This window comes from Plecotus auritus (genome assembly GCF_963455305.1).
Source record: "Plecotus auritus genome assembly, chromosome: X".
Taxonomy (NCBI): domain Eukaryota; kingdom Metazoa; phylum Chordata; class Mammalia; order Chiroptera; family Vespertilionidae; genus Plecotus; species Plecotus auritus.
The window spans coordinates 93482930-93502848 of record NC_137784.1 but is presented as its reverse complement, the minus strand read 5'-3'; the positions used below and the strand labels follow the sequence as shown (position 1 = coordinate 93502848).

Below are 19919 nucleotides of genomic sequence, written 5' to 3'. Positions count from 1 at the left end.
ATAGTCAATGGTTATTTTTTATATTTTTATTGTTTTTCTTTATTTAATGTCCCTTAACCTTACAAAGGAAATAACACTTTGTTAAATTAAATACTGCCTTTGCTAATTGCCTAATTTGAACAGAAGTTCAGGAATACCCATTTCCTATTTTGATGGTCAACAGAATGGAAGTTACAGAGCTTTACACAATGAAAGAAATATGATCCCTTCTAAGCTAACTGTTTTAGCTAGTGAGGTATCTAAAAGTATCCCACCAGTGGCGTGATTCTGCAGGCAAAGCACTGGGCTAGGTGTCAAGTCCACTTAGATTTTATTACTCCTGAATTTTGGACTTTTGGAAAGTGACTTAACCTATGGCAACTTGATTCATATTCATTTGTAAAACTGAAATATTATCTCCTTAGCTATCTTGGGGGGATAATGGATAAAATAAAATAATATATGCATGTTCCTGCTAGAGAGGCCAAGGCAGTACTTGTCTACCCTGGGCCCATCCCAGCTTCACTTCATGATTTCAGCCTATATAGTCTCAGTTCTGAAGCAGCCCTGGCCCAGCGAGAACCATTGTCTTTTAGTAGGTAAAAAGTCTAGCAATAGCCTAGTGTGTGCTTTGCCTCTGGAATTGATTTGGGCCCCCAGGAGACTTTACAAGCATCAAGCTTTAGTTTTTATCTCCTACCCCGCCATCTGCTTTTGGTTGTTTAATTGGACTTTGCCTCTGATCTGGAAGCTCAATTCTTCTCCCGTGTCTCTGTTAAAATTGGGGCCCTGACCTAAATCTTTTTGCCTACTTTCTGGTAGACAGTTGGCAGAATCGCTTGTATAATTTTTCCCAGTTCTTTTAGAAGAATGACTTAATCCCAACTATGCTGAAGAACTTTCCCACCCTGGGGCTTTGAGGTACCTCTTGATTCCATACCCCTTGGGTGACAGCAACCCTGGTCTGCTTCATATGTGGGTGTAGACCTGCTTCCTTTTGGTGTAGACCTGCTTCCAGCCAGGGAGGGGCTCTTCCAACTAGTCCTTTCTCTGCACCAAACAGGTTTACTCTCAAATTCTCTTATTCTTAAGAGTTACGACATGCCTTGTATCTGGGCAGAGTAATGAGAGTGCTAAGGTACAAGCACACAAGTATCATTGACAGCTTCAATTGATGTCACCAGAAAGCCACCAAATGGGGCTTTTGGAATATTAAAATGAGTTGGCTTTTTAGTGTCTTGCTCTTTACACCAAGAAGTAAAGCATAGCCTTATGCTTTCACTGAGTAAAGGGTGGAAGATCGTATCTAATCAATTTTAACATCTGAGGCATGGTGCATTGTTTCCAACTACATCTTATTAACTATATTTAACTTAAGGTTTGCATGTCAACAAATAAATACACTACATCATTCCAAGATAATATTATGGTTCTATTTCTTTGACTCATACTTTTTTATTATACGACAAAGTATGATATGATGAATTATTTGCAAGAGCCAGAAGATTTGGTGGAAACAGAATTTTGAAGAAAACTTCCTGGAGAGTTTTTTAAAATTTTAGATAGAAGATAAATGAGCTCATTGGAATTGCAATCACAGGAAAAGGATTTTAAATTTAGGTCTCCTGCCCGCCCCCTCCCCCCATCATGTGAGCAAATTCTCATTATAAAATACCTCATGTAGGCCTGATAAATAATTCTGACAAAAACAATTGTGAACGAGCCAAACTAGCTGACATCTGAAAAGCAGATACTAAACTCTCTAAACAATTCTCAGTTTCTTCCCACCTTCAACTTCAATTTAGGGTAAAACATTAATTGTACAAATGAATAAAAAAGAAAACAACCTCATAGGGTAAACATAAAGTTAGTAATGGACTGTCTATGATCCCCTCTTTATTCAGTCTGCTTGCTTTTTGTTGTTGTTGTTTATTCACATATTTAGTGTAAAATATATCTTTGGTATCTGAGGGAAATTATTACAAGGAAGATGCTTTTTATCCATTGGAATATTAGGTGGTACGTAAACTGGATCCAATCTCAATTCCTTCCTATTTTGGAATAAATCACTAACATTTCAGCTACTTTAGAAAAGCATCAAAGTATTCTGGCTTCTTATGTCTCTTCATAGTTTCTGGGCATGGAGGTTCAATCAGGGCTGAATTGAAAACTCAGTGGGGGCTTGAAGGACAAAGGACAATCTGGTGGTGGCCTGAGTTTGTCTGTTTAATTTTATCTGGGCTGAAAAAAAACCTTGTTTGGTTATGTAAAGAAATATTTGATAAACCTTCAATGGGAAAAAAGGTACATGACACCGAATTTTAATCACAACCTCAAGGATTTTAGAAATTAGAGATACCTTGGGGGCAAAAGAGGAGGCAATTTGAAGGTTGGATTAGTTGACTTCTGAGGTTTCGTTGAATATTTTTATTGAAACTGAAGTCCAAGGATGTTAAGGAAATTCCCCAAGGTCACATAAACTGATTGTGGGAGGGAGAGCCTCGAGTAGAACCAGGTTTCATGTTTCTTGTTCATTTATGACTCTTCATACTTAAAGATATTTGAAAAAAACAGTGGAGTAATTTTGGATAGTGCACTCTGAAGGAACAACATAAACCAGGCAATCACACACTTACCTTTGGATTATCTTGCTAATTCCCAATGTGGTGAGTCACATACTAAAATAATATTGGCACTCTGAAATGCCAGTCAGGAACTAATTAAAAGGAAAAGAAAATCACTCAGATGAACTTCGTGATTTCCTCTGAATCTTTTGACAAATATAGTCTCAGATGCTGACCTGCACATTTTCTCATGACAGTTGGTAAATTTTGGTGGATAAAGCAGAGCTCCTCCTACATAAAGACTTCAGTTCTAAGGTCATTTAAAATTCATTAAACTAAGAAGCTGTTCATTGAGACATATTACATTGATATTACAGAAGATTTGATGATAACTGGACACATTATTCACTTACAGTAAGTCTGGAACTTAAATTTGGGGTAGGGAATGTGGGAGTGAGAGGTAACTTGTTTTGAATCATTATTTCACTTTCTTCACCATTTAAAAATAGAGTCAAATATTTTTGTAGCAAAAATTGTTTGTTTGACTTGATATAAATTTGGGGAAATTCTGCATTTTTTTTTGCATGAAGCTAATTCATAGGTACTGGATAATCAGCATAAATAACACAATTGCTTGTAATTCTTATTGTTTCCTTACTAACCTCTATTTTCTATAAAAATCATCATACCTCTTATAAGCAAACCTGGTCCTTTGGAAATATAAGGATAGTTGCATTTTAGAGTTAAGAGGTTTTCTGAGAATATTTTCTATGTGATTGTTTTCTAAAACTGAAAATCTCCACTTTGCAATAACTTTTCTTTCTTAAGTTCAGAAATAACCATATAACTCCTCTAAAATGAATGATTTAATTTATTTTTATATGATGTTTTGATTGACTTTATAGAACCCACATATCCTCTATATGTAGTATTTATTTGTATAGTGTTTTTACATATATACTAAGTTTATGAAAATAAAAATTGTAATTTTCACTGTTTTTGCTGTGAAATGAACTAGAATCTTATACATTTGTTGCTTGTTTTCCTCTGAAAAAATACAGTTAACACTTAAAAACACATCACTTTTATACATTGCACTCACTTCAGATGCTTCCAGATTAGTTTTCATTTTTAATATGTAAAAGGGTTTATGAAATAAGGACATGAATATAGGGAATTTTTCAGTAGTTTTTTATTTTAAAAATCTTATCAAAATATAGAATGTTTTAGAGAGTTCAAGACTTAAGTAAAGTGCATGGATTTGTTGTTGTTGTTATAGAATAATAACCTAAAGGACTAAGAGTTCTGGTTTTCAGTCCCAGCTCTCCCCCATATAACCCTGTGAACTTGGGAGGGACATCCCATTCCGTCTCCATTGTAATTTATTAGTTTGTAAGAGAAATCAGATGTCCTGACTCTGCCTAATGTCATGAAAGGCAATAGAAAAAGTTAGAAACAATTATTTAAACAGCAGGATTAAACAAAAAGAGGTGGAACAACTGTTAAGATTATTTTCATTTTTTGTTTTAATGCAAAGATCTTACCTGTAAATGAAAACATTTTTTCAAGGTGTTTTTCGATAATGAGAGAAATATCACTCGTGTTTTGCTACAGCTTGGATAAGTTGGGGGTAGGGTGGGTTGCTTGTTCCTTTTGATATATTTTTCAGAGTGTCTTCAAGGAATTTATAGGAGGTGGCTTCTGGACATGGGAGAAGTGGAAGGCAACTAATAACACTTGAGTTATATGCCCACTATATTGCAGACATTTTATATGTATGATCTCATTTAATTATTATCTGAACCCCAAGAATTATTGCCTTAGTTTTTTATTAAATTTACTAGAGGCCCGGTGCACGAAATTCATGCACGGGGGTGTGTGTCCCTCAGCCCAGCCTGCACCCTCTCCAATCAGGGACCCCTCAAGGGATGTCCGACTGCCCATTTAAGAGGGGCAGTCGGACAGCCCTCTCACAATCGAGGACTGCTGGCTCCCAACTGCTCACCTGCCTGCTTTCCTGATTGCCCCTAACCGCTTCTGCCTGCCAGCCTGATCACCCCCTAACCACTCCCCTGCCAGCCTGATGGATGCCAAACTGTTCCTCTGCCAGCCTGTTTTCCCCTAACAGCTCTCCCCTGAAGGCCTGGTCACCCCTAATTGCCCTCCCCTGCTGGCCTGGTCACCCCTAACTGCCCTCCCCTGCAGGCTTGATCGCCCCCAACTGCCCTCCCTTGCAGGCCTGGTCCCTCCCAACTGCCCTCCCCTGCTGGCCTGATTGCCCCCAACTGCCCTCCCTTGCAGGCCTGGTCCCTCCCAACTTCCCTCTCCTGCTGGCCATCTTGTGGTGGCCATCTTGTGTCCACATGGGGGCAGGATCTTTGACCAATGGGGGCAGCCATCTTGTGTGTTGGAGTGATGGTCAATCTGCATATTACTCTTTTATTAGATATGATGATAGAGGCCTGGTGCATGGGTGGGGGCCAGCTGGTTTGCCCTGAAGGGTGTCCTGGATCAGGGTGGGGTTCCCTTGGGGCATGGGGAAGCCTGGGTGAGGGGCCTGTGGTGGTTTGCAGGCCGGCCACGCCCCCCGGCGACCCAAGTGGAGGCCCTGGTATCTGGGGTTTATTTATCTTCTACAATTGAAACTTTGTAGCCTGGAGCAGAGCCACGCCTTCTGCTTGCTCGGTGGCGGCAGTCATTTCTCTTGGGATTTATGTATCTTCTATAATTGAAACTTTGTAGCCTTGAGTGGAAGCCTAGGCCAGCAAGGGCAGGTGGAAAGCTTGGCTTCCTCCATTGCCGGGGAAACCCAAGCCTCCCTCCTGCTCTCTGTGGCTGTAGCCATCTTGGTTGGGTTTATTTGCATATTTGCTCCTGATTGGCTGGTGGGCGTGGCTGGTGGGCATGGCTGGTGGGCGTGGCTGATGGGCATGGCTGGTGGGTGTAGTGGAGTAATGGTTAATTTGCATATTACTCTTTTATTAGATAGGATTGGGGTGACATTGGTTCACGAAACCATACAGGTTCCAAGTGTGCACCTCAATAGAACATCATCTGCACACTGCATCATGCTTCCATTGCTCCAAGTAAACATTCTTTCTGTCCCCATTTTCCCCCACCCCTTTGCCCACCTCCACCTACCTCCCACCCCTTTTTCCCTCTGGCTATCACTACACTGTTGTCTGTGTCTATGTGTTATTTATATGTGTTTGTTTTGTTGTTTTTTTTTTTTTTTTTGCTCAAACACTTCACTTTCTTTCATCCAGCCTAACACCCCTCCCTTTTCACAGCTGTCAGTCTGTTCCAATGCTCCATGCCTCTGTTTCTATTTTGTTGGTCAGTTTATTTTGTTCATTAGATTCCACATATAAGTGAGATCATATGGTATTTGTCTTTCTCTCAACCTAATAAACTCCAAGTCCATTCATGCTCTAGCAAAAGATAAGATTTCCTTTTTTAAAAAAATTTATGTGGTACATCACATTTATTGATTTGCAAATATTGTACCAACTTTACATCCCCGGAATAAATCCTACTTGATCATGATGTATGATCTTTTTAATGTGTTGCTGGATTTGTTATACCAAATTTTTTTTTGAGGATTTCAGCATCTTTATTCATCAGGGATACTGGCATATGATTTTCTTTCTTTGTCTGGTTTTGGAATTACAATAATGCTGGCCTTGTAAATAGAGTTTATAAGTCTTCCCTTCTCCAGAATGTTTTGGCATAGTTTGAGAAAGATAGGTACTAGTTCTTCGAATGTTTGGTAAAATTTGCCTGTGAAGCCATCTGGTCCAAGATGTTTTTTTGTTTTTTTGCTGGGCGTTTTTTCATTACTTTTTAAATTTCATTATTTGTAATTGGTCTACTCAGATTTTCTGATTCTTCTTGATTCAGTTTTGGAATATTGTATTTTTCTAGGAATATATCCATTTTGCCCCGGTTGTTCAATTTGTTAGCATATAATTGTTCATTGTATTTTCTTACAATCCTTTGTGTTTCTGTGGTGTCAGTTGTTACTTCTGTTCTTTCATTTCTGATTTTATTTATTTAGGTTCTTTCTCTTTTTTTTTGTGAGTATAGTTAAACTTCATGAATCTTGTTTATCTTTTCAAAGAACCAGCTCTTGGTATCACTGATCTTTTGTAATATATATATTTTTTAGTCTCTATGTCATTATTTGTGCTCTAATCTTATTATTTCCTTCCTTCTCCTTACTCTGGGCTTTGTTTATTGTCTTTTACCTAGTTCTTTTCAGTGTAGGGTTAGATTGTTTATTTGAGGTTTTTCTTACTTCTTGAGGTAGGCGTGTAATGCTATGAACTTCCTGCTCAGGACTGCTTTCATTGTGTCCCATAGGATTTAGGATGTTGTTTGTTCATTTTCATTTGATTCTAGGTAAATTTTGATTTATTCCTTGATCTCATTGTTAACCCATTCATTCTTTAATAACATATTATTCAACTTCCATGTGTTTGAATGTTTCTCAATTTTTTATTGTAAATTATATCTAGTTTCATACTAAAAATCATACCAAGATGCTTGATATGATTTTAATTTCTTAAGTGTATTAAGACTTATTTTGTGTCCTAACATGTGGTCTATCTTTGAGAATGTTCCACGTGCACTTGAGAAGAATGTATATTTTGCTGCTTTGGGTTGAAATGTTCTATAAATATCAATTAAATACATCTGATTCAGTGTGTTGTTTAAGGTTGCTATTGTCTTGTTGATTTTTTGTCTGAAAGATCTATCCATTGATGTCAGTGGGATGTTAAAATCCCCTACTATGACTGTTGCCGATCTCTGCCTTAATGTCCACCAAGATTTTCTTTATATATTTAGGTGCTCCTATGTTGAGTGCATATATGTTTACAAGAGTTATATACTCTTTTTGTATTGATCCCTTTAGTATTATGTAGTGACCTTTGCCTCTTTATATGGCCTTTGTTTCAAAGTATTTTATCGATAAAAGTATTACTACACCAGATCATTTTTGTTTTCATTTGCATGGAATATTTTTCCATCCCTTTACTTTCAGTCTGTGTATATTTTTTATTCTGAGTTGGGTCTCTTGTAGACAACACGTATATGGGTCATGTTTTCTTATCTATTCAGCTATCCTATGTCTTTAGAATAGAGCATTTAATCCATTTATATTTAAGGTTATCATTGATAGGTTCTTAATTATTGCCATTTTATTTTTTATACCTATGTTCCTCTCTCTCTCTTGATTTCTCCTTTTAAAGCAGTCACTTTAATATTTCTTGCAATACTGGTTTGGTGGCAATAAATTCATTTATCTTCTTTGTGTCTGGGAATCTCTTTAGCTTTTTATTTTAAATGATAGCTTTGCTGGGTAAAGCAGTCTTATTTGTAGGTGATTGCTTTTCATCACTTTGCATATTTCGTGCCAATTCATTCTGGCCTGAAATGTTTCTGTTGAGAAATCAGCCAACAGTCTATGGGAGCTCCCTTGTAATAACTATCTTTCTCTTGCTGCTTTTAAAATTGCCTCTCTATCTTTACTTTTGCCATTTTAATTATGATGTTTCTTGGTATGGGTCTCTTTGGGTTCATATTGATTGGGACTCTCTGTGCTTCATGAGCTTTTGTGACTTTTTCCTTCAACAGGTTAGGGAAGTTTTCTCTCATTATTTCTTCAAACAACTTCTCTATACTTTGCTTACTCTCTTCTCCTGGTGCTGCTCTGATGCACATGTTGTTGCACTTGATGTTGTCCCAGTAATCCTTTAGAATTTCCTCATGTTTTTTTTAAATCCTCACCCAAGTATATGTTTAGGAAGAGAAAGGGGGAGAGAGAGAGAGAGAGAGAGAGAGAGAGAGAGAGAGAGAGAGAGAGAGAGAGAGAAACATCAATATGAGAGAGAAACATTGATCGATTGCCTCCTGTATGTGCTCTGATATGTGCCCTGTGCCCTGACTGGGAATTGAAGCCACAAACATTTTAGTGTACAGGAAGATGTTCCAACCAACTGAGCCACCCACCCAGGGCTTTATCTCATTTTTAAAAATTCTTTTCTTTTTGATGCTCTGCTTGGGTACTTGCTGTTATCTTGTCATCTATATTGCTGATCAGATCCTCTAATTCATCTATCCTGCTATTGATTCCTTCTAGTGTATTCCTCATTTCAGATATAGTATTCTTCATTTCTGACTGGTTCTTTTTTATGGTTTCTATGACTTTTTTAATGCTTACTATCTCTATATTTAAGTTGTCACTGAAATCATGCATTCTTCCCCTAAGGTTCTTGAGCATCCTTATAACCATTGTTTTAAACTTTTCATCTAATATTTTGGTTGCTTCCATTTCATTTAATTTTTTATCTGGAGATTTCTCTTGTTCTTTCATTTGGGGAATATTTAATTGTCTTCCCATTTTGTCTCTGTGTATTAGGTAGATCTGCTATGTCTTCCAAATTTGTTATGATGACTTTATGATATAGGTATCTTGTTGGGCTCAGTGGTACAATCTTCCAGATCATGTGAACTTAGTGCTCCAGAAATACTTCTTGTAGGTTATGTGCACCCTTCTGTTGTAGGCCCTTGAATGCTGTTGGCCCTTTCATGGATAGAGTTAATCCTTCAGGCTGGCTGACTATAAGGATAAACCTCAATCACCATATATGAGTTGCTGTGCAGGGACTGCCCATACTCCCCCCACCCCCCCGAGGTGGATTTGTTCCCAGAAGGTTCTGGTGTCTGCCAGAATTTCCCTTTGGGTGTACTGCTTTTGTGGCTAGTTGAGTCAAGTTTTGGGTGTAATCTGAAGCCCACCACTGGTTGTATTGCTTCTGGGTCTATTTGGGTGGGGTTCAGGTACAGGTCAATGTCACATGTTGTGTGTAACTGGCCTTGGGTTACCTGTCTGGAGCTACCACACTATTCACTGTGGCTGCATCTACTGGGTCTGGATGTGTGTGGCATGTGGGGGGGGGGGCAATCTGTGTACAAAGTTTGGCTTCCTCCAGCTTAGACCTGGGGGCAGATCAATAAGAAGTCTGAGGCTACCTGAGGTCTGCCTCCTTCGCCTCCCTCTGAGTAGCTTAATTTCCTCCAAAGCTTTCTGAAAAAGGACTGTAGAGTGGGCCCAGGCTGACCATGACTGATGGACCTTTCCACATGTCATGAGCTTGGTAGGGTGGGCAAATTAGGGTTGGAAGGATGGGGCCTGTGTGTCCTCTACTTGCTGACCATGCAGTTAGGCACTCAATGACAGTAAAATGGCCCTTCTTCAGAGCCAAACCAATCATTCTCTGCCACAATCTTCAACTCTAGCTCCCCCATGAGGAGATCACTGCAGGTTAAGGTTGGGTGCAGCCAGCCAGCCCCTCTGCAGGAGCAAGCTCAAGAAGGTGGAGCCACTGGGGCTCAGGTTGGGGGTGGTGCTGATAGAGTCAGTAGAAGGCGGCTAAGCACTTCAACCTGATCCCAGACAATAGCCTCCAATGGAGACACACTCTAAATGTCCCAGATCTGAGCAGTCCTCCCGTCCTCCCTTGTTCCTGCAGAACTGAGGTCAGCAGAGCAGGGTCACCAGGACTTGGGGGAAATATCCAAACAATCTCTTGTTGAGGGTGATGCCAGCAAGCCTGCAGTATAGGCGTGGGGGGGGAGGGGGGGCGGGAAACTTTTTCCCTTTCCTGAAATAACATGAACTGAGCTTGCAGAGGAGATAGGAGTGGCCCTTTGTGTTTTAGCCACACAACCTAACAACTGCCTATCTGATGCCCAGACAAATGCCTCCCCAGGAGATGGTCTTCCTTATCTTTGTTTAAATTCCATGCCGCCCTCTTGCTTTTTCAGAGATCTCTGTACATAATTATCCTTTTTCTCTTCTGTATTTTTAAGCTTTTCCCCTCTACGAGTGCTTTTGTAAACAAAGTAAATAAAAGACTCCTTTTCTTGACCCTTTCCTATACAACCAAGACCTGCACAACCTATACAATCAAGCTTCTATAAAAAGTGGTCCATCCATATAACTGCTTTTACCAAAGTCAACAATTACTTCTTATTTCCACATAAAACAGACACACTTTGAAACCAAAATTCAAGCTGAGGCCAGTTTGTTGTCTCGTGAAATCTAAGATTGAGTTCCATGGACAAAGAGATAAGTGAAAGCAAAATTTTTATTACAGAAAAGCTCCCTGCTGCAGGGAGGGGACCTGAATGGGTTGCCATGGCAGCTCCTTCATTTAGGGGTCAATATATGCCCTGCTAACTTCCCATTGGTTGGTTAAAAAAATTCAGCCCTAGCAACATCCATACTGTAAGGTTCAGGGTTCTGTCTATATTCCTGCCTGTGTGTTCAGCCTGGGATCAGGGCCCTTTGTTCTTGGGATTTTACATGGGACAGGGTGTGGCTGGTGAACTGGTTCCTGTCCACATCCACAGTATTCAACTGTACCTCCCCTTTACATTCTTCTCCCATAGTCCCATCCCTATAACTGCCTAGCCGCTCTTAACTCCTCAATTCAGTTCTTGTCTTACTTTCCTCCATGTCCTCCTTTTTTAAGCATGTGAGGCTTTTGAATATTTTCCCCTTGAATTCTTCTACTTCATTAGTTTCCATGATACTACTTCCTACTGTCAATACCACTTATTACCCTCAGGATTAAGTCCAAAGTCTTTTAACATGTCTCAGAAAGCATGCCTATGTACATCTTACATTGCAACCAACATAAATCACTGATAGATTCCTGAATTCATTAAACATTCTCTCTTGCTTGCTTTTGTTTCATCAATTACCATTGAAGCAAAATCCTCTACCCCTACCAATTTCCCCTCACCACCTTGGCAAACACCTATTCCTTATTTATGAGATAGTTGAGGTACTACTTTCTCTAAGGACTCTTACTTGACCACTACTACTCCCAAGATCAGGTTACGTCCTTGTCCTTTGTACTTCTAAACACTTGCCTCTCTCTTGGAACTTAGCACATTTTATTATAATTGAAGTTAGTGTGAAATTAATCCACAAACTTGGGTATGCAAGAAATTTCACATTTAAAATAAGAGTTTTTTGCCCTAACTGGTTTGGCTCAGTGGACAGAGCATTGGCCGGAGGACTGAAGGGTCCCGGGTTCAGTTCCGGTCAAGGGCATGTACCTTGGTTGCAGACTCAATCCCCAGTAAGGGGCATGCAGAAGGCAGCTGATCGATGTTTTGTTCTCATCAATGTTTCTAACTCTCTATCCTTCTCCCTTCCTCTCTGTAAAAATCAATAAAAATATATTTTAAAAAATAAGATTTTTAAAGCTATCTTGTATTTAACATTCTGTCAGGAAAGTAAGGTTATGAAATTTGAGCCAACACTTGAGCTTTCTCCTAGATTATGCAAATATTCTGAGACCTTAGGCAACAGCCAAAGCACTAGGGAGGCCCTTTTGGTCACTGATCATTAATTTTTTGTCAACTCTCTAAGATAGTGTCTGAGATACAATTTTGTCTCAACGTGAAATGGTCCTTTCAGGTTTACTGCTGCTGCTTCTATGCCATGCTTGGGGGACTAGATGACTGTTGAAATAGGGTTCCCTGTGTCTAGGACCCAGCACACAAACTGAAATTCCTCTGAACTTTTGCCCCTTTCCTAGGCTGCTGACATCAAATGTTAGGTTGTTCTCCCTGCCACCTCTAACCCCTACCAGACTTTTAACTTCTTTTTGTCTAAAGTATATTTCCTTTTTCCTTCTCAATACCCTAAAAGAAATTTCATCTGTCCTTTTGAGATCATCATTGACACTCCCAAGCATAATCTCTCCCATTACCTTAGATTTGGGAAATACAAAGCCAGGAAATTAAGTCTCTGTGGACAATTTCTGCTTTTGATTCTGGCAGTGGCAGTGGGAATGAGGAATCCCTCCGGTGAGATAAGGAAGAATAAAAAGACCTGGCTGTTTTCTTAAAATGTGAGGGTGAAGCAAAAAAACTTAGAGCAAACCACAGATAATTATCTCAAATCATGCTGCCACATACTTATCTGTTTATGAAACTCTCTCTTTCAGTAAATTGTGAGTACCTTTTGATATACTGCAAAACTTCATTCTCTAATATTTCTGTAAAAAATATGGAGGACTCTCACAAAATCCAGTCTGGGAAAGGGAGTACAAAAAGCTTAGAAAAAAAGTGCTACCTGAGAAGAGAAACCAAGATGGTGGTATAGGTAAACACCTGAATTGCTGTCTCACACAACAATTTCAAAACTACAACTAAAAGACAAAATGGACATCATCCAGAACCACAGGAAAGCTGGCTGAGTGGAAATTCTACAACTACAAGGAAAGAGAAAAGCACACTGAGACTCACAGGAGCTGCGGAAGGCAAAGGTACAGAGACGTGCATGCGGAGAGAGCTGGCAACTGAGTATGCGACTGGCTTTTTCAAGCTGGAGGGAGACAAAAGCTCCTGACTGCTCTGAATTCCAGTTCTGGGTGAGACTCTGGGGACCCAGATTCATTCGGGGAGAAACTGGACTGTCTGGCAGCGGGCAAAACTCGAGGGCGGCTTTCTCTTAGAGGTGCTTGCAGCGATTACTGCAGGACACTGAGACCCAGGGGCCTCTTAGGGCAGGGATGACGGGAAGTCATTGCTGTTTGCTCCATCCTGAGATCCCGCCCCACAAAGCCATTGCTGTTTGCTCCGCCCTGAGACTCCGCCCCATCCAAGCTGAGCGCAGAGGCTTTTGCATATGAATGGCCTGGTCCTTTGAATTCTAAACTTACCTAACAAACTGCAGCTGAGTCAGTGAGACCCAGAACATCCAAAAGAAGGCCCAAGGCCCCACAGCAGCTTGCATTGCTTCACAGCTGGTCCTCCTCTGGGAACCTCCAAACCCCAAACAAAGAAGAAGAATCTGCAGATCTCTCCATAGATGCTGCTGGGTGGCCTCAGGCAGGGGCTAAATTAGCACCTCCTTGGAGATCCAAAAGCCAGTGTACCCAGGGATAAGAGTGGGACCATCCAGATTACAACTCCTCAGATCCATAAGGGTCACACTCAGGGGGCAGACTCAGTGAGCACCAAAGCCCCACTGAAGCAAGTCTTGTCTCATAAGGGTGTCTCCAGCACAGAAGTTCTCCCAGCATAGACACAGCTGATCCTCACAGCCAATTGGCCTGGAGGTCAATTCCTCCCAATGATACCAACAACAGTCAAGGCTTAACTACAACAAGACTGTGCACACAACCCACAAAGGGGTGCACCAAGAGTGTCCACCTCAGGTAACTGGGGAGGCTGAGCCACTGGGCCCTATAGGACACCTAGCACACAAAGCCACCCTGTCAACACAGGGAAGCAGCCAAAATGCGGAGACAAAGAAACATGTCACAAATGAAAGAAATGGAGGAAAGCAAACTACTGGATATAGAGTTCAAAACCACGGTTATAAGGTTTTTCAAGAATTTTCTAGGAACCGCTGATAAATTTAGTGAGACCCTTGAGGATATGAAAAAGGACCAACTAGAAATTAAGCATACACTGACTGAAATAAAGAATAATATACAGAGATCCAACAGCAGACTAGAGGATCGCAAGAATCAAGTCAAAGATTTGAAATACAAAGAAGCAAACAACACCCAACCGGGAAAAGAAAAAAGAAAAAAGAATCCAAAAATATGAAGATAGTGTAAGGAACCTCTGGGACAACTTCAAGCATACCAACATCCAAATTATGGGGGTGCCAGAAGAAGAGAGAGAGTAATATACTGAAAATCTATTTGAAGAAATAATGACAGAAAACGTCCCCCACCTGGTGAAAGAAATAGACTTACAAGTCCAGAAAGTGCAGAGAACTCCAAACAAAAGTAATCCAAAGAGGACCACACCAAGACACATCATAAATAAAATGCCAAGGGCAAAAGACAAAGAGAGAATATTAAAAGCAGCAAGAGAAAAACAGTTAATTACCTGCAAGGGAGCACCCATACGACTGTCAGCTGATTTCTCAACAGAAACTATGCAGGCCAGAAGGGAGTGGCAAGAAATATTCAAAGTGATGAATAGCAAGAACCTACAACCAAGATTACTCTACCCAGCAAAGCTATCATTTAGAATTGAAGGTCAGATAAAGAGCTTCACAGATAAGAAAAAGCTAAAGGAGTTCATCACCGCCAAACCAGTATTATATGAAATGCTGAAAGGTATTCTTTAAGAGAAAGAAGAAGAAAAAGGTAAAGATAAAAATTATGAACAACAAATACATATCTATCAACAAGTGAATCTAAAAATCAAGTGAATAAAAAAATCTGATGAACAGAATAAACTGGTGAATATAATAGAATCAGGGGCATAGAAAGGGAGTGGACTGACAATTCTCTGGGGGTGGGGGAAAGGGATGAGGGGGGTGTGGGAAGAGACTGGACAAAAATCATACACCTATGGATGAGGACAGTGTGTGTGGGGGGGGATAAGGGCAGAGGGTGGGGTGGGAACCGGGTAGAGGGGAGCTATTGGGGGAAAAAAGAGGAACAATTGTAATAATCTGAACAATAAAGATTTATTAAAATAAAAAGTGCTACCTGAGCTAAATCTCAATGACTGAAAGTAATCAAGACTAGGCTAGGTAAAGCAGAATTACTATTAGGTTACCTGATTGGGCAAAAACTTAGAGATGAAACAAGACCTGACTTTTCAAGATCTATAGGAAGGAGATGATGCTGAAAGTGTTGGCAAGGTCTAGATAATAAAAATTGTTAATTGTCATGCTAAATATTTTATGAGATGCAATTACATCATAGAGGTTCAGGTACAGACTCTGGAATGACACTTGCCTAGTTTAAATCTGACCACATCACTTACTAGCATAATCATTTAGCTTCTCTATGTGTCAATTTCCTTATTGGTAAAATGGGATGACATAAGTACCTATCTCATAATGCTGTGGTGATGATTAAATGAATTAAATACAGTCAAATGCTTATATAAGTACTGGCACACCACGAACACATTGATTTGTGAGCTGTTATTATAAATTATTCTGTGGAGCAGTGAGAAGAGTGTAAAGGAGTTTTAAAGGACATATTTGTGTTTTCAGGAGGAAACACTGACTACAGCATAAAAAATTAACTGGATCTGACTTATTGTAAGGTGGAAATACATCAGGAGGTCATTGCAGTTGATCAGTCAAGAGATGGTAATGACTAGGATTAGGGTCATGGAAGTGAAAATGGAGTGATATAGATGAATCCCAAATAGAGGAAAGGAAGATGATGATATGTTGCATTAATGTTCTGATTTCATAATCTCCATGTGTATTCATATTCTTTGAAACAGAAAACTGACTTACATCATCTCTGTTTTGAAATCATGCTTTGAAGGATTATCTAGATATTTCAAGATAATCTGCATAAGTAGAATTTATCACTGTTCCAGGAAAGATATACTTTCCTTTCCATGACTTCTTTGATAAGTATGGGCTTGTTATTTACATAGCTTAAAAATATTGTCGAGAAGAATCCTTTGGTGAATGATGTTGTGGAACTATCAAGGTAACATGATCGAGCATGGTACATTTACTTTGGATCAGGAGCCTGTCAGCTTTCCAAAATGAGGGGATCTCTGGAAATAGCTAGCTTACACTCTCAAAGACACATCAGTTCATTCATTCACCAAATTTTTATTGTCTGCTATGTGATAAGTATTATGCTAACACGAAAGCAGAAGCAGTTCCTGTTCTCATAGACCTTGCAATTAACCAGAAGTGATAGACATTATTCAAATAATCTCAATTGTAAATATGTAGTTTGAAATTCTAACTACTAGAAAGGAAAGTTTCCAATGGTATTATATTATAAGTTAAAAGCACATGTTCTAGAATCAGACTGATTGTGCTGGAATTCTGCTTCCTCCTGCTTACTAACTGATCATTTAGATCAGTTATTTAACCTCTCTGTGTCTTAGTTTTTTTGTCTAAAATTGAGATAATAATATGAGTAAAAGTTAACTAGTCCAAGGGGGATAGAGAGAAATATGAATATTCCAAACACATGGAACAGCATGTGCACAGGACATGTGGTGAGAATGCATAAAAAGTGTCTGCAGAAGTTGTCAGGTGCCACAATATTTAGGACCTTGAAGACCAAGTAAAATAATTTTTATCTTTATTTCAAGATAAAAAGTAAGCTATAAAGAACATTTTGCAGGGAAGTTGTATAACCAAGGTTTCATTTGGAAAACAGAAAAAAAAAGTCACTCTGCCTATAGCATGGAAATAAAATGGCACCAGAGTAAATTTAGTGAGATGTATTAAGAAGTAGTTGTGGAAAGTTATGATGATAATTTGGACTAGCCTGGGAGGGAAGACAGAAATAAATATTTTTAAGTGATGTTTAAAAAATTGATCAAATTTGTTTATGGATTGGACATGGGAGTTGTAGGTGTTGGGTGTCTAAGGTGACTCTCTGGTCTCTGGCTCTTACTGTTGAATGGGCACCACTGCCAATAGTGAGATGAGACCACTACACTTCGAAATTAATGCAGCTTTGTCAAGAGGGGCCATTTTCAGATAAAAGATCATGATGTTCGTGTTTGACATTTTGTATTTGAGTTGTGTTTGAGACTTCCAAGTGAAGATCTTGAGAAAACAATTAAATATATGTCTTGAGCTCAGTACAGTAGTGAAAGATATATGTATGAAAGTCCTTGGAATATCAATGGCAGTGGAAGCTGTGGGAATGGAAAAATTATCTAAGGAAAACATAATATCAAAAGAGATGAGAGCCTCAAAGAGCTCTGATGTTTAATATTAAGATAAGTAAAGGATGAACCTAAAAATGAAATTAAAAGAGTTGCCAGATAAATAAAAGGAAAACTGGGAAGATGGTATCAGAAAAGACAAGGGAAGAGTATGTCAAGACGGATGGTGGCAAACAGGTGAATAACCCTAAGCCTTAGGGATAAACAAGATTGGGATAAAAAAAATACCTATTGGATTCCATAATGAAGAGGTCATTAGTTATTCTAGTGGGACCTCCTTCAGGAGAGACATGAATTAGTGGTGGGATGAAGCAAAAAGCCAGAATGAAATGGAGTGATGAAGAGTGAGTGGGAAATGTGAAGAAAATGGCAAGTATAGACAACTCTTTCTAGAAATTTGGCTGTGAAGAAGATGGGAGTATTGGAGTAGTAGCTGGAGGCAAATATGTGGGCAAGGTAGCTTATATTTTTTTAAGTTTGTGGAGAATAGGGCATGTTTAAATGCTAATGGGATGTGTGCAGCTGAGATGTATGTATCCAACTATGTATCTTATGCATGTTGAAGATATATGAAAGAAGAAACATTTTAAATGGTAAGATTTCTTATAATGTCAGCAAAGCTAGAATTCAAAATACACACGAGGAGTTTTAACTTAGAAAGTAGGAAATATACACCATGGCTAGTTTGGCACAGTTGGTTGGAGCGTCATCCTGTGTACCAAAAGGTGATGGGTTCAATTCCCAGTCAGGGCACTTAACCAGGTTTCTGGTTCAATCCCTGGTCAGGGATAGTGAAAGAGGCAACAGATCAATGTTTCTCTCTCCCTCTCTCTGTCTCTCAAGAAAAATTATTAGAAAGTGGTAAATATACCCCCTTTATTATAGCAGGAAGAAAGGAAAAAGGATGCGGAATCAGGAAGATGAGAGAATTTCTATCAGATAGCTTCAATTTATTTTTTTGAAGAGACAAAGTCATGAGCTGAGATGGGGGAGAGAGGATGAAAAAATTGAGGATACTAAAAAAAATTTTGTAATTGTTGTCAAGAATGGAATAAAGTTGAACAGAGACATGTAGTAATGTTTATGAGTAGTATTGTGAGTTTATTTAAAATGGAATATTATGGCCCAGCTGGCATAGCTCAGTGGTTGAGTGTGGACCTATGAACCAGGAGACCATAGTTCAATTCCTGGTCAGGACACATACCCAGGTTGCAGGCCCAGTCCCCAGTAGGGGGCGTGCAGGAGACAGCTGATCAATGATTCTCTTTCATCATTGATGTTTCTATCTCTCTCTCTCTCCCTCTCCCTTCCTCTCTAAAATCAATAAAAATAAAATAAAATAAAATAAAATGGAATGGAATATTATGAATTTAGTATGGAACTAGCCTATTGTGGGACTTCTTCCAGCACTCATCTACTTAGGCATAGGCACTAAGAAAACCTGAGAGTTGGATTCATTTAGGGTTGTGGTTTTGTTATGACAAAAAGTCAGGCAAATAAGCTGAATTTGAGGTATGGAAGCAAATCTGGATTGAATAAAGAAAGAAGACAAATCTGGCTGACGAATATAGAAAAAGCAGTCAAGTCTTTGCAAAGATGAGCAATGATCACAATTGTACTAAAAAATGTAAGCTAGAATGAAAGGACATTATGGGAAAATCATTTAACTTATCTGGCTTCTTTTTTTTTTTTTTCACTGGTGGATAAGCCAAGGTCATAGAGGGTGGAAGCCACGTATGTGTTTGTATGTGTAAATTTACACGTGTCTCATTGGTTTTTGGTAGTCAGTATCAAGAAAATCAGGAAAGCCCAGGAGCTCCTTCCTGGAGAACATCCCACCTACTTCTAAGGACTGAATCAGGCTTGGAGGGTGGTCATTCTAACCTTCCCATGGATGCTCATTGAAAGAAGTACAAAGCCATGTTCTGTACGTATGATTCTACTACAAGAAGTTCTCTATTCTCTAGGCAAGTTTAGCTTTACTCAGCCAGCAGTGATTAACTTCTGATTATGCAATCAACCATCTCTTTTATCTAGCAGTTTTGTAGGAAGAAGGGTATACATTATTGATGGAATTAGTACTGATTTATTGAGAGAAAACTTGAACTCTAGGTCATTCTGATAATAACCAAAGCATGTGGAATGAGCCGTCAACATCTGGAAAATGTGAAACAGCATAGGATTAAAGATGTGTGAGTGTACCATCAGGACATCATTCAGAAAACTGTGACAGCAGCTCATGATGGTGGGAGAAGTGCTATGGTACTAAGAGCAGCTCATATAAGCAAAACCTGCAGACACCCAGAGAGGCCCCTCCAGCACTTACATCCACTTGTTTACAACAGGAAGGACTTGGAAGGCTTCAAAGGGGGACATTGATGTATTGTTACACTGTATTTTGTCACTGTGAAAAGTTTCTACTTCAGTACATTATGGTTATAATATTTGCAAGTAGAGTACTTCAGTAAGTCTCCCCCGTTAGCCCAGGGAAGGACTACATATCTTCAATGTTGCCCTTTTCAAAAATAATCTTCTGACTCAAAGGCTATGCAGAAAATGAAGTATTGGACTATAAAAATACACTAGAGGACCAGTGCATTCTTGCACTGGTGGGGTCCCTCAGCCTGTTGAAAGTGGCTTTCCAACATCCCCCAAAGGGTC

General features: G+C 39.3%; 1 protein-coding gene across 1 annotated transcript in view; it reads left to right on the top strand.

Annotated features, from left to right (window-relative positions):
* The first annotated feature begins 2652 nt into the window (after positions 1-2652).
* The window catches only part of IL13RA2 (interleukin 13 receptor subunit alpha 2), a 94567-nt gene continuing 77300 nt past the window's right edge, over positions 2653-19919 (top strand). Inside the window, exon 1 of the mRNA XM_080652364.1 lies at positions 2653-2957. The gene's annotated coding sequence lies outside the window, so the exon portion shown is untranslated. The remainder of the gene's footprint in view (positions 2958-19919) is intronic.